Genomic DNA, 15,599 nt, shown 5'->3' with positions numbered 1-15,599 from the left:
CTTAAATGTAGTCCAGGGTCTAATAAAGTCACCTGCCCTCTGTAAATCCATCTCCCCAATAATGATGCCCAGCGGGTCTCTAGCAGAGAGTTCACGTCTGGCTAAAGTGCCAGTCAGACAGGTTTAAAAGAGTGAATTAACCCAAAGCTTTCAGTAAGTCCTCTTAATAAAGCACTCATCCATCCACTCTTGAACGCTCATTCTACCTGCCCCCACCAGACTTCCAGATGGACGCCCTGTGTCTCATACTGTATAAAGCCACCCTCAGAAGTGAAGTGGAATAATACTCATTTTCCTTTCATAGCCAAGTTTTATTTTTTTTTATTTCCTCAGACCGATTTATTCTGCAATTGCAGGGAGCCCCGCAGCCGATGTGTGTCAAGGATGGAGCAGGACGTAACCTACATCTGCACAGCCTCCCAAAGATCCACCCCTCGGGCCGTCCTCCCCACCAAAGTGTAGATCACCCCATAATGAGTTAATTCACCCTGAGAAATAAAAACCTAGTCCATCACTGAACACGAGCTGCTGCAGATCACCCGCCTTTCAGCGTCTGCACTGAATCAAGAAACACTGTTGAAATTAACCCAGACGCTGCTTCTGGTTTCAGCTTGCAGGCCTCAGTGGATCCATACAATAGAGATTGTGCCTGGTCCGTTGGAAAGCTGCCCACTGCTGCTCAAGATCAAACCCTCCACTCATATTAAAGACATAGCTTAAAGAGAGAGCTTGAAGACATACTTCACCCGAAAATTCCAAACTTGTATTTGGAACTTGCTTTCTTTTTAAGATAACTGTTTTTATCCAAACAATAAAAGACAATGGGGTCCAAAACAACTCCGCACCACTTTTAAAGAAATAGTTTACCCAAAAATGAAAATTGTGTCATTACTCACCCTCATGTTGTTCCAAACCCCTCAGACATTTGTTCATCTTAAGAACACAAATTAAGACATTTTTGATGAAATCCGAGAGCTTTCTGACCTTGCATAGACAGCAACACAACTACCACGTTCAAGGCCAAGAAAGGTAGTAAGGACATTGTTCAATTAATTTTATGAAGCTACAAGAATACATTTTGTGCGCAAGGAAAACAAAAATATCAACTTTATGCAACAATTTCTTGTGTTTCGTGTCAGTTTTCAATGTGTTGTTGAACGCGTCGAAGACTGACATGGAAGAGAAGAAATTGTGGTAGGGTCAGAAAGCTCTCAGATTTCATAAAAAAAAACCATCTTAATTTGTATTTTGAAGATAATCAAAGGTCTTACGGATTTGGAATGACATGAGAATGACATAATTCTTATTTTTGGGTGAACTAACCCTTTAAATTTCATTCTATAGAGAAATTTTTTTCCCAGTATATCTGTTTCACACATAAAAGAAAGTAGTACAAGTCTGGAACAACATGGGGTGAGAGTAAATGCTGCAAGAACTTGTACTTTTATGTAAACTGTTGATTTAATATCTCATATTCACACATACACACACAACAAACCTCTCACCAAATGAACAGGACATCATAATGTCTTTTTAACTATGCATCAGTCACGCTCGCATTTGGCTGATCTCCAGAGGACCATTGATTAATGGCTAAATTTAGCAGTTCAACCTGTTTTGCAGCCCAGTCAAGTTCAGTGCAGTCCATTCGACTTCCTAAGACCACAAGACGGGTAAAATACATCAGTCTTCTAAAATAAATTAAGGTTCTTTAATGGCATTGATGGTTCCATTAAGAACCTTTAACATCCATAAAATTTTTCCATTGCACTAAATGTTATTTATAACAGGAAAAAGGTTTTTCAGATTCACAGAAAGGTTCTTTGGTGAAACAAAAATAGTTTTTCTACTGCATCGCTACCAAACCCCATCTTTTGGAACCATTATTTTTATATATATGGGTTATTCTACAGAATTGGTACAAACTGCACATTTAAAAAGTATTTAAGTATTCAAATCTTAGATGTTTACTAAGATCCTTTTATTATCTAATGAAACCCAGAATAGTACTTAAAATATCTGTAAGCTTAAAGGAGAAGTTCACTTCTAGAACAATTTACAGATCATTTACTCACCCTTGTCATCCAAGATGTTCATGTCTTTCTTTCTTCAGTCATAAAGAAATTATGTTTCTTGAGGAAAACATTTCTATATAATGGACTTCAATGGTGCCCCCAAGTTTGAACTTCCAAAATGCAGTTTAAATGCAGCTTCAAAGGGCTCTACATGATCCCAGCCGAGGAAGAAGTGTCTTATCTAGTGAAACGATCGGTTATTAAAAAAAATATATATATATACACAATAGGGGTGGGGAAAAAAATCGATATTGCAATATATTGTTGTGCTCTCTGTCGCAATAAATAATCGATACACTAACGGCCAATATCGATATTTTATTACAACACAAAATGATTAATTTACCTGTCGTCAGTGTCACTGTCACTACCCAATATCTACCATTCTGTTTGCGGGGGGCACTGTTCGAGTAAATAGGGGTAAAGTGGCGGAAGCAGCGGCCAGTGAAGAACACAAGTTAACTAACAACAACAGAGATGAAGCGCAGAAAAAAAGAGAAGCGAGAAAATTGGCGGAAAATAACGAAAAACAAATCAAAGACCCACCCGCTAGTTGAGCATGCTGATCAGTTAGTGTTCCTCAAGAAGAATATTCCTTGATGTGACCACTGTCCAGGTTAACATAAAGCACTTTACAGTAACTTACTACTGACGTTTCAGTATCATGGTTTACACATGTTAATTAATGTTCATGTTGTTTTTTAATGTTCAGGCACTTTTATCTGTCTAGCTGTACAGTGTTTACATTTAAGACCAGGAGGCAGAGTTATTATGCAAATGCATATTTCTTTGCACAGTCAGTGCTGGAAATGTTGGCATTAATAAATGCATAAGATTTCCTTATTTTGGGTATTTTTTTCTTTTTTAGTCACATATATTGTGATATATCGTTGATGAAATTTCTTCCAATATATTGAATATCGTAGATATTGTGAATCGTGATATTATCATTATCGTGGGCCACATATCGCCACAGAATTGAATCGTGAGTTACATGTATCGTCCCACCCCTAATATACAATTTATATACTTTTTAACTAGTTCTGCGATGCGCATGCATACTCTGTGTAATCCGGGTTAATACAGTAATACAGTTTTTTAGAAAATAACCAATCGTTTTGCTAGATAAGACCCTTCTTCCTCAGCTGCATTAAAACTGCATTTTGGAAGTTCAAACTTGCAGGCACTATACAGGTCCTTCTGAAAAAATTAGCATATTGTGATAAAGTTCATTATTTTCTGTAATGTACTGATGAACATTAGACTTTCATATATTTTAGATTCATTACACACAACTGAAGTAGTTCAAGCCTTTTATTGTTTTAATATTGATGATTTTGGCATACAGCTCATGAAAACCCAAAATCCCAATTAAAAAAAAAATAGCATATCATGAAAAGGTTCTCTAAACGAGCTATTAACCTAATCATCTGAATCAACTAATTAACTCTAAACACCTGCAAAAGATTCCTGAGGCTTTTAAAAACTCCCAGCCTGGTTCATTACTCAAAACCGCAATCATGGGTAAGACTGCCGACCTGACTGCTGTCCAGAAGGCCATCATTGACACCCTCAAGCAAGAGGGTAAGACACAGAAAGAAATTTCTGAACGAATAGGCTGTTCCCAGAGTGCTGTATCAAGGCACCTCAGTGGGAAGTCTGTGGGAAGGAAAAAGTGTGGCAGAAAACGCTGCACAACGAGAAGAGGTGACCGGACCCTGAGGAAGATTGTGGAGAAGGACCGATTCCAGACCTTGGGGGACCTGCGGAAGCAGTGGACTGAGTCTGGAGTAGGAACATCCAGAGCCACCGTGTACAGGCGTGTGCAGGAAATGGGCTACAGGTGCCGCATTCCCCAGGTCAAGCCACTTTTGAACCAGAAACAGCGGCAGAAGCGCCTGACCTGGGCTACAGAGAAGCAGCACTGGACTGTTGCTCAGTGGTCCAAAGTACTTTTTTCGGATGAAAGCAAATTTTGCATGTCATTCGGAAATCAAGGTGCCAGAGTCTAGAGGAAGACTGGGGAGAGGGAAATGCCAAAATGCCTGAAGTCCAGTGTCAAGTACCCACAGTCAGTGATGGTCTGGGGTGCCATGTCAGCTGCTGGTGTTGGTCCACTGTGTTTTATCAAGGGCAGGGTCAATGCAGCTAGCTATCAGGAGATTTTGGAGCACTTCATGCTTCCATCTGCTGAAAAGCTTTATGGAGATGAAGATTTCATTTTTCAGCACGACCTGGCACCTGCTCACAGTGCCAAAACCACTGGTAAATGGTTTACTGACCATGGTATTACTGTGCTCAATTGGCCTGCCAACTCTCCTGACCTGAACCCCATAGAGAATCTGTGGGATATTGTGAAGAGAAAGTTGAGAGACGCAAGACCCAACACTCTGGATGAGCTTAAGGCCGCTATCGAAGCATCCTGGGCCTCCATAACACCTCAGCAGTGCCACAGGCTGATTGCCTCCATGCCACGCCGCATTGAAGCAGTCATTTCTGCAAAAGGATTCCCGACCAAGTATTGAGTGCATAACTGAACATAATTATTTGAAGGTTGACTTTTTTTGTATTAAAAACACTTTTCTTTTATTGGTCGGATGAAATATGCTAATTTTTTGAGATAGGAATTTTGGTTTGAGCTGTATGCCAAAATCATCAATATTAAAACAATAAAAGGCTTGAACTACTTCAGTTGTGTGTAATGAATCTAAAATATATGAAAGTCTAATGTTTATCAGTACATTACAGAAAATAATGAACTTTATCACAATATGCTAATTTTTTGAGAAGGACCTGTAGAAGTCCACTTTATGGAGAAAAATCCTGAAATGTTTTACTCAAGAAACATAATTTCTTTGTGACTGAAGAAAGACAGACATGACAAGTAATTTTTTGTCATTTTATGTTCTGCAAGTGAACTATATTTGTCAAAAACTAAGTATACTGAATTATCAGCTAAGATTTATGAGAGTGTTTGGTCCAATGTAACTTTAAACTTAATGAATCCTTAAGCATGAAATCAGCATGATCAACTTTTTGCCTTAAAAAAAAAAAACTTAAAAATACAACAAATCTCATAAATCACACTTGAAATATTGTTAAAATTGCCTCTTACCTCTAAAACATTTTAATAAAATAGAAAAAAATATATATTTACAAGGAAGATGTAAACAAAATCTTAAAAGGTCAATATGACCCTTCTTATTGAATTATATATTACTGTGTTTTGGTAATGACAAATTTGGAGAGGAAATATTCCAAAACTTTCTGAAAATACAATAAGAATTAACTGCACTGAACTTTGGATATTATACAATTTACATACATACAAAATTTGCTGAAAAAGACAGAAGACGTTTCTCTGACTTTGAACCAATTTGTAGAATGGCCCATATACGCATTACATTTGTATGAAAATGTATCAGAACTCTACTTTACAAAAACAGCGACTTCACATTTTCTCCTTCGCAGCCACAGCTGGGCTCTGTAGACCGCCTGTTGTATCATAGAGCTCCTCGGATCAAACTCTTACATATCACTCACACTCTCCGTGAAGTTGCTGCTTGTGCGAGGGCTCTGCAGTGCTGAACTTGACGAATCGCAGTGATCCCTATGACTAAGCACAGCGGTACTTATATTACAACCTTAACGCCAGCAACACCGAGATCATGGGTTCAGTTCCCGGGGAACGCACGTTGTGGTAAAACATACAGCCTGAACGCACTTGACATCACTTTGGTTGAAAGCTAAATGCATAAATGTGAGTAAACGTAAACCAAGAGCAACAAAACAGCGAAAAAGCACGGACAACTTATCAAGCAGGAAATGACTTGTAACAGCATATTCAACTCAACTTCAATCATTATAGATTTTTTAATGACCATCCAAGTCTGAGAGCAAGACGATAACTTAATCTATTAAAGTTAATCTAATAAAACGCAGCTGAGAAAGAGAGAGAGAGATGGAGAGCGAGAGATACCTCTATCACAGCTGTTGCCCATCACCTGCTGAATAAATGGAGCTGGTTACCATTGGATTGGCTGAAGAGTGACCATAGCCCTCATCCAATGAGCTCGAGCGCTTTCCCTTTAATTGTCCATCACTCTGAGAGAGATTGCGCCGCATTGATAAACTGCAGCCTCTTCATTGTCCTGCCGTGGCTCGCTGCCACATCGTACCGTCTTCCTCTCTCTCCGTACCAGCACTCCAGCGCTTTCCCTCAAAGACTGAAACGTCCTCTGCAAAATCTCTCTCTCCCGTCTCAGTCCATCCTCTCTCTGGGCAGCAATCCTAGTCCTCACTTTATCAGCCTCTTCCCTTGCTCTTTTTTGGCACACCAGCGGAAGAGATTTTACCGCATTTACTCAATCAATCGCTGTAACCTCACTCCTCTGTTCCTCTCAGCAGAACTGCAAGCACTTCCCATCCCTCTCTCGCTCTCTCTCTCTCTCTCTTCGTTCGCTCGTTCCCCCCCTCCTCAGCGCATCTGGCTCCGTCTGCCTGCTGCAGCCTTGCACATTAGGAAAAACGAAGAGGCGCTCTTTGCCTCGAGACTTTTGTTTTCGTACTTCATGTGGGACACGGCTCTGGAGGCTTGGGCTGCGTGTGTGAATGCGTGTCATTTGTGTGAGGTGTGTTTTGGAGGTCGTTTAAAAATGGAGAAGTAGAAAAAGAATAGAGAGGAAACACAAGCGCGTATCAGATTACACTTGCTGCTGCACGGGTCAAAGCGTGTTAGAGCTATTAGCTGGACGTGACCTACTGAAATAAGACAGAACTGAAGGAGTGTGGTGCACGACTTCATGTGCTATATTTAGCATGTCCTTCAAAACCCTTATTGGATCTAATAAAGCAATATTGGATGCTATCAGAAGACTGGGATTAGAAAATGATGCAAGCCAGACTCAAAATTTTAGTCAACTCAAGGTTATGGGTGGGTAGTATACCAGTAGACACGATTAACCGGTAGAAATTTGTCAACTAGTAGAGATTCTTGACTATCGTCTCTATCGCGGTTACAGGTTCATGTGATGTTGCTGTGCTACGTGGTAACAAAAACTTTGCTGGCTTGGGTTTTTAAAAATTGCGGTGATTTTAAGCAGCGAAACAAAACTCATTTTGCTATATATGAGACTATTGAACAGACTTATTTAGAATTTGAATGGTTAAATACGTACACTTGTATGTGTCAAAATGGTATTAAGTATAAGTATTGTCATAAACAAAGTAATTTAGGCCTTAAGTGAAAATAAACAGCTGAGAAAGAAAACACATGTGTAACAAAATATTGGATCTGGGTAGCTCTTAAAGTGATAGCAGTCTACTAATCATTCATGTTAATCAAATAATAAAAGAGAGAAATCTCTTACTGGTCTTGACTAAAACACATTTGTAACCTTATTAAGGTTAATTACAAATGTAGCATTTCTTTTGTGTCCTATTGCTTGTAGTTAGTTTCTTAATGTTATTTAATTGCTGACTGTTTATTTGTCTTCAGTGAGCTTGAGGGTTTTTTGTAAGTTGTTTGTTTTCAAAGTAAAGTAATACAGTTAATTAATATTAGCCAAAGATATTAGATGGCTTCCCTACTAAGTGACTAAATAAATGACTCAGAAGCAAGCACTGATAAACTTGTCAAATGTACAAATTAGTGTTTTAAATGCATCATACTGCAATAAATGTCATGTTGAATAATTGGCCTTGTAATGTTCTCTTTGTTGTCACTTGCTGGGATTGCAAAAGATTGACAAATAAATAATACAAGTCTAAGATTTGTAATGCTTTTGCTTTTGATCACTGAGGCTGCATTTATTTGACTAAAAATACAATTCATTGCATCCTTTCTGAAAAAAGTATTAATTATTTTTTAAAATTATTATTGACCTCACATTTTTAACAGAAATGTGCATAAAAACAAACAAAACAATCAATTAGTTAAAAATATAATCTTACATATAATAAAAGTGTTCTGTTAACACTGTCAGTTTGACATGCCTAAAAATAAATTTTGTATTATTATTAATACAGTTGATGTTAAAAGTTTACATACACCTTGCAGAAATTGCAAAATGTTAATTGTTTTATTAAAATAAGAGGGATCATACAAAATGCATGTTATTTTTTTATTTAGTACTGACCTGAATAAGATACAGTATTTCATATAAAAGACATTTATATATATATAGTCCACAAGAGAAAATAGTTACATATTTAAAAAATTACCCTTTTCAAAAGTTTACATACACTTGTTTCTTAATACTGTGTTGTTACCTGAATGATCCACAACTGTGTTGTTTTGTTTAGTGATAGTTGTTCATGACTCAAAAAGCCCACCGTTTTCCATGAAAATTCCTTCAGATGCCACAAATGGTTTTGGCTTTGGTTTTTCAGCATTTCTGTGTAATTGAACCTTTTCCAACAATGATTATATGAATTTGAGATCCATCTTTTCACAATGATGACAACTGAGGGACTCATATGCAACTATTATAGAAGGTTCAAACGCTCACTGATGCTCTAGAAAGAAAAACGATGCCACAAGAAAAAGAAAAAAGAAAGCCAGGGGTGTAAACTTTTGGAAAGAATGAAGATATGCACATTTTTCTTATTTTGCCTAAATATCATATTTTTTCCACCATTTTTTACTACCCTTTAGAAGCTACAGGGAATGCTTACATGCTTCCCAGAAGACAAAATAAGTTAAATTTACCCTGATCTTCAAATTCTAAAAGCTTTCACCCCCCTGCTCTAAATGCATCATGTTTCCTTCTGAAGCATCGGTGAGCGTTTGTACCTTCTGTAATAGTCCCTCAGTTGTCCTCAGTGTGAAAAGATGAATCGCAAAATCATACAGTCATTGTTGGACAGGGTTCAAATACACAAAATGCTGAAAGACCAAAGAATTTGTGGGACCTGAAGGACTTTTCTGAAGAATGGCAGGCAGTTTAACTGTTCAGAACAAATAAGGAACTCATGAACATCACTATAAAAAAATGACACAGGTAACACAGTATTAAAAATCAAGTAAACATTTAAACAGGGCCATTTTTATAAATTCAACTATTATTTTCTCTTGTCTTTTATGGTGCTCTTATTCAGGTCAGTACTAAATAAAAAAGTAACATGCATTTTGCATGATCCCTCCTATTTTGCTGAAATAATTAACATTTTGCAGATTCTATAAACAACTGTATCTTTTTTTAAATTCCCCATCGATAAATTCTAGAACAAAAATGTGCATTGTTTACCAATGTGTTATGAATTTTTGTACACTGACTCAGCTCAAAAAACACATAAGACACAGGCAGTTTGGACAAACCAGCTATTCCCAGTTCCCACACTTTCATTTAGTTCCCTTAAATCACAGCTATTACATCACACCTAGAATTATTCCTGTCTTTCTCTCTCCCTCTGCAGCACTCAGCCCATCCATCTCCTCACTATATGCAGCCCAAGGTCAGACTGTCCCTGACTGTCCTCTATGCCCTGGCGTCAGAGTCGACAGGTCTCCCTGTCAGCCCCTCAGCACAGCACAGCAAAGTGTAGCGTCTCTCCTTCTCTCCTACCCTCCAGGCTGTGACTGCCCCTGAAAATCCACTTACTGCATCGATTTGGGCCCAGCCCTTCCTCGGATCAATACGGCGCTGGAGATAACAGAGGGGTTAAAACCAACACAGCGGGACCTGAAACAGGGACCCAGGCTGTAATTAGAAGTGATGCGGGTGTTCTGGTCTCAGTGGATAGGGGGGTGGGGAATGGACGAGAAAGGGTGGTCCCTAGTTACATCGTAACTACCACCGTGCTAGCTTTTATTGCCTTCTGAGATGAGCAATCAATCTGTGGTAAATGGCATTTGGAGGGTGTAAATCAATCAATACGGATTTACCTAAAAGAAAGTGAAAAAGATTTTGCCACAATGCTTTATCTAGCCTGCAACACTAAGCATTACTGCACTTTATCCGTCATTCTCTACATGGATGAAAAGACTGTTATTAAAGATATTGATATATGGATGCATTGTAGGGGAGACACAATTTACTGGAAAAACTAGATTTTTACATTTGCTGTGTGGTGCTTGGCTAAGGGTGGTTGGGTCCCTCCTTAACTGTAAGTCTGTGAGATTTTTGTTTTATTGTCTATTATTATTGTCAAGTGTTTTATCATCCATCAACCACTGAAAATCATCTCTAGATAGATTTAATGTGCATTTGGGAATGCAACATGCAACAACTAGCTTTGACTGTTATTAATATTTTTTTATATTAATATTTTATTTCTTAACTACTCTTTTTAACTTTACAATGAAACATTACACAATGAATATTTCTTATTTTGTTTTGCATTTAGTATTTTTTTTTTCCATTTTATTCCATTTAGACTGTTTTAATGGTTAAATTAAGAAATATTAATCAAAAAGCATGTCCAATTAATTGATGAACGTACGCAATTTAACAGCAATTTATTAAAAGTTTAACAAAAATTAAATTAAGGCCCTATGAAATGTTTAATTTTTTTCTCAAATTTCTGTGCTTTTAATACATTTTTTTTTTATTTCATATTAATGGTATAATTAAATTTAAATAATCAAAAGCATCTCTAATTAATTTTCTAGACTCTGTTTTAATGGTTAAATTAAGAAATATTATTTAAAAAATATGTCCAATTAATTAAAATCATGAAATGTTCAAAATTTAACAGCAATTTATTACAAATTTAACAAAAATGACATCTTTAAGGCCTATGAAATCAGTTTGTTTTTTAAATTTTCTAGACTCTGTTTTAATGGTTAAATTAAGAAATATCAAAAGCATGTCTAATTAATTAAAATCATGAAACATACAGAATTTAACAGCACTTTATTACAAATTTAACAAAAATTACATCTTTAAATCCCATAAAATATCTTAAAACTTCAGTTTTATTTTTACCAAATTCTGTGTTTTCCATTATTTGTTTGGATTCCATATTAATTGTTTCATTACATTTTAATAATCAAAAGCGTATCTAATTAATTGATTTTATTTAAAAAAATAATAAGCTATTTGAATTTTTTTTATTAGTAGTCATTACATTAAGTAATATATTGCTGTCACAGTTTCTTCAAGTTAAACCGAACATTTATTTTGACGGGTTGCTGTACAGACCTATAGTTTTCTGTTTGTATATGATATGACGATAATTTTGTAAATGGAAAAATGCTCAGAATGACTCTCAGAGAAGTTCTAGTGACTATTTTTAGGTGTTCATGTACTCATATATTGAGGCAGCAGAGGCTGAAAAAAACGTGAGCATCACGTATGTGTGTAGAAAATAGGGGTGCACCGATCCGACATTAGGGTCGGATATCGGCTCCGATATTGAAAAAATAGCTTTTTTCCCCCCGCTTTTTTCTTTTCTTTTTTTTTTCTTCCTCCGTCGCAGCCAGTGACTGTAAATGTAGGTCGCAGCGTCGCAGCAGATCCTACGTCATTCATTAGCAATACACTTTTGTATCTAGTACTACATTTTATTTATTTAAATTTATTTTAAGAAGTCTGATTACATTCTATTTTCGATTTGAACGCACAATTGTTCTTTAAATAACAAATAAATAAGTATTCAATACATTACATCTGTTTTGTCTTAGTTAGGAAAGTAATGTTTAGTTAGGAAAGTTTGGTGCCTTTAGTTTCTTCTACATGGTGGAAGGTATGCAGTTTATTATTAATTCAACAACGGTATCGGGTATCAACAGATATACAAAGCGCAGGCATCGTATCGGGACTGAAAAAGTCGGATCGGTACATCCCTAGTAGAAAACAAAACAGAGCGTCTGCGACATGCAGGATTCATATTTAAATTGTATTTTTGCGGCTTAATATTCAAAGACACACGTTAAGTATATTGACCTAGTTTTAATTTATTCATCCAAAATTCTGCAATTTCCACAACATTCTGCATTCGACAGTAAGCTTAATTTTTTTATGTCTGGATTACTCAATTCAGTCCACATCGCAGTACCTTAAATTCACCTTTAAATCACAATTGAAATAAAATATATAATCGCCATCATGCATGCTTGTTGTTGAGGACAGCCTGAGTATGAGCCTTACCAAGCTTTACTCACTATCCCAACATGACCATGAGAACAAGACCTTATAGAAACAGACAACTTTATCAATACTACATGCCTGAACAGTATGGAATACATGAAAAGCCTACTTGTCAGGCCTCTCCACACCATCAAAGTAAAGATGATGATACCTGATATGAAATGTGCAGGCCGGGTATTAATTATTCATATTTAGTGGAACAGCAGGGGCAACAGCGAAGCTGAGCAAAGCTCCACGCTTCCACCTCACGCAACTGCAGCATTTCTCTGCATCATAATGCCCAGAGATGGTAAGCTATGGGAAAATCCTGCACGAAAGCCAAAAAAAAAAAAAAAAAAAATGCAGCGGGGCTTTAGTCGGTTAGTGGAAACGCACTGTGACCAGACAGGATTTACTAAGAAACATTTATCCCAATGATTTTTCCTTTTCAGTCAGATACCTAAGCGCATTTTATGAGGGGTTATATTTCTTTTTATCGCTGGGTTTACCATACTTCAAACTTCTGTGTAGTGCTACAGATTGACGGTGCTACAGAACCCTTCCAGAAGCATTTGCTGACTAAGACAGCAATTTATCTCTTGCCTTGTCTTGCCAATTTGGTTCAGGTTGGTGCACCTTCTCAAATGCCTCCGCTCTTGAGAATGTTATCTAATGAAACAAGTGCAAACAGAAGCACAATAGTGTATCTATTCTCTTCCTTCCCCGATGACAAGACTTGTGTCACTATTTACTTTTCCATCTATCTGTTTTTGTGTGATTCCAAGTGTCTGGAATGTAGTGATGTCACAACACTTAGCTGTGAAACTGGAGATTCGCAAGATGTCTTTTCCACTCTTACACTGAGTATACAGGTGTGGCGCACCTAGCAACTTCAAACCTTGTATTGTTTTAGTTTTATGCCACCTCAGAGGCTAAAAGTCAAACAGGTTTGGTCAAAAACGCGGGAAACCCACAGACAGGTATTTCAAGTATAACATCAGGTAATAAAAGTGTGTTGAGGTTCATATGAGGGGGTCATACAATGTACTTACAGACTTCCCTTCCGCTTCTCTTACAAAACATTTACACCTACATGCACAATAGAGCAATTGTATATTATGACTGTCATGTTTAGATGATGCTATTCAGGGTATCCAGAGTCACAAAGCAGGTTTCAGGCCTCAATGACAATGTAAAAATCCTGTCAGACGGGGGCAGGGCAATGAACAATAACGACTGGATGACTCCAAGCCGGAGTTTACATCTAAACAAACTTTTCCATGACAAATCAGCCTATTTCAATATGCTTTGGAACTCACACATCCCAAAGGAATTTGAGAGATATTTATAAATGAAAACTTATTGCAATGGCACTTATGCGTTTGCCTTTCAGCATGCAAAACTGGAAGGTCTCTTCACAAATTGAGAAATTGGTTGCATCTCAGAAAGCAATCTGTGCATGATCATCTTATTTCATATCTTTTTTTTGTTCCCTATAATCTAGCCATTCAATATATATAAAACAGCTTTGCTAGGCAAGTCTAAAATGGTCTATCATATCTTCTATGTAAAGATGAAAAAAAAACCTTTGAGATGAGGGAGATTGAGCAATTAATATAGTTCAAATTCAGGGCGTTGTGCTATGATTAATTCAATAGAAGCATCACTCTCTCTTTTAATACATGAGCATAACAGGATTGATGACATTAAAAAGGCAAATAAATAAATAACAGCAGTGGACGCCAGGAGGGGTGACCGTTAATGAAGGATAGGGGTGCAGGCAAGCGGAAGAATCGATGCTTTCTTCTACTTAATGTTTAAGGCACGATGACAACGAGCCATTGTTAATCTAAATTAGGCTTTAATTAAAGGGGACAAGGAAAATGTCCACTTTTAAAACCAGAGCCCTGAAAAAAAGATGAATGGGAATCCTTCCGAATGCCGTTCCATGCATAAGTACTTCAAATTTCATTCATTTATCTCTATAAAGCACACGGTTTAAGCTTTAACACAAACAGCAACAATTCTTGGTTTAAAACGCGTCAATATAAATAATTACACAATTGCATTTAGTAACCTCTCCGAATGATTCAATTAGTGAATCATATTGTGATTCGCTAAAACAAAATGATTCAAAAGAGTCATTTGCTCGGGAATCGGACTACCTCAGTTGCGCTGTGCGTTAGGAGTCGGTTCTTTGTAAAAGTGAATCAAAAGTGAGTCATTGGTTGGGGAATCGGACTACACTAGTCACGCTGTATGTTTCAACTCAAACACTAGATTCAGACTATTTTATTACGGCGGGAAACACAAGTTTAAAAAACATTCACGTCGTGATATTAAAAAGCACGGTTTTTTCGGTTTCGAAAAGGTAAACGGGAACATAAGCAGAGTCGTTTACAACCGTAAAGCAGTTTCAACTTAAGACAACTGTTGAATACACACTACATCCTCACACTGCTGCATTCGTATTTGAAATAGAAACACTATAGCAATACTACTTCGTAGTATACCAAAGTCTCATATATCTACGTAACGCAATACAATTCAAACTCCCACAACTTACTGCCGTGTGGCTCCACAACCGTTGAACATAAAGTGATGCAGAAAACATACCTATAAATTCCATTGCTGATATCGATCCGATCCCGCAATCAGTTATAGTCACATCCCACCGCAAAAACAAAACGAAACAATCCCAGAGAGCAGATGATTTGAGCCGAGCCGGCGTTTTAGTGAGTGAAGTCTCTCACACCCCCTTCACGCAGTCGATACACTGAGGAATGCAGTAAAGCCTGAGCCCGATCCAGTCAGTCTCAGTCAAACCCACTCCGCTTTCTCTGTTAGTCTATTGAAAAGAGCACAACAATGGCTGTCCTCTCCGAGGATCCTTTAATCTACAGACGACCGCACTGTTCATCTTCAGACATTAAATTACTAGGAAATGTATTTATCCAATAAATCAAGCTAAATCCCTGGTATTTCACTCAAAATTAAAGTTCAGCAATTTACTGGCAATTATGTTGTTCCACCAAAGAAAAAAAAGCCTTTGTAGGCTTTGTATATGAAGGTGACCAGAAAAAAAGGCTGCCAAATGAGTCAATATAGCACTGATAAAGCACAGAACAGAAATATAAAAACATGGCTGCACTATTATATTTCACTTATTGTGTAACACTGAAGTAAGACATTTCACCTGTTACATGCGTGAGAAAGAACAGGAAACGCTCACTGCTGCAGAACAATATAGTGGAATGAATAGGGAAGTGAGGCAGCTGGATGTAGAACTCAATTTATTTATTTTTCTGAGCATTACCATTGTGTTGAATTCCATTTCATACTGCAGTTTTATTTAAGCTAAATTAAAGGATGGACTGTATTGAGAAAGCATTAAAATACTGTACTGTTTACATTTTATGCATGAAATATCCGATGCAATGCAGCAAAAGAATAG

General features: G+C 37.1%; 1 protein-coding gene across 1 annotated transcript in view; it reads right to left on the bottom strand.

The window, feature by feature from the left end:
- LOC141343272 (uncharacterized) overlaps positions 1 to 15,599 on the bottom strand; it is a 78,413-nt gene that overhangs the window by 955 nt on the left and 61,859 nt on the right. The gene's annotated exons all lie outside the window — the stretch shown is intronic.

The sequence above is a fragment of the Garra rufa genome, chromosome 9 (assembly GCF_049309525.1).
Source record: "Garra rufa chromosome 9, GarRuf1.0, whole genome shotgun sequence".
In the NCBI taxonomy this organism is placed as follows: Eukaryota; Metazoa; Chordata; class Actinopteri; order Cypriniformes; family Cyprinidae; genus Garra; species Garra rufa.
The sequence above is the reverse complement of the archived record's forward strand: the minus strand, read 5'-3'. Positions and strand labels throughout refer to the sequence as shown.